We start from the raw sequence: 601 nt of genomic DNA, 5'->3' as shown, positions 1-601 counted from the left end.
AGCATTAAATGTGCAGCTTCCAAGCGCCCTTTAACAATAGCGATCAACTTATTAAAAATGCATGGCCCAAAAGTCAAAAATGAGATCAACAAAATAAGAGGTCCTGCAATAGTTGACAATAGGGTGGTTAAGCAGGGTGAATAATTAAACATAGACTCATACCAGCTCTGTTGTGCTTCCCAGTCTTTTTTTTGTTTTTCTAACCCCTCCCGTAGCTTGGCCATTGTATCTCTAAGTACTCCAGTATGGTCAACATATACACAACACTCCTCCCGTAGGGCTGCACATAACCCCCCCCTGCTGCATGAACATTAGGTCTAAGCCCCGTCTGTTTTGTAATACTACTTCTGATAAAGACCTAACAGACTGTTCTAGGGCTGTCATGGCCTTTTCTATCCTAGCCAAATCCTCGTTGACTGCTACCCTTAAGGACTGAAATTTTTGATTTTGTTGTACGAGGGAGGTTATTCCTGTACCAGCTCCAGCAGCTCCGACTGCCATGAGGGTTGCCACCATGAGGGCTGTAAAGGGCTCACGTTTTTGTATGTGATGGGCCTGAGTAGTTTGATAGTCATAAACGAAATCTTCGGGATGGTAAATA

Source organism: Haliaeetus leucocephalus, unplaced genomic scaffold (genome assembly GCF_000737465.1).
Source record: "Haliaeetus leucocephalus isolate CR32 unplaced genomic scaffold, Haliaeetus_leucocephalus-4.0 Scaffold159, whole genome shotgun sequence".
In the NCBI taxonomy this organism is placed as follows: domain Eukaryota; kingdom Metazoa; phylum Chordata; class Aves; order Accipitriformes; family Accipitridae; genus Haliaeetus; species Haliaeetus leucocephalus.
Note: the sequence above shows the minus strand (reverse complement) of the source record.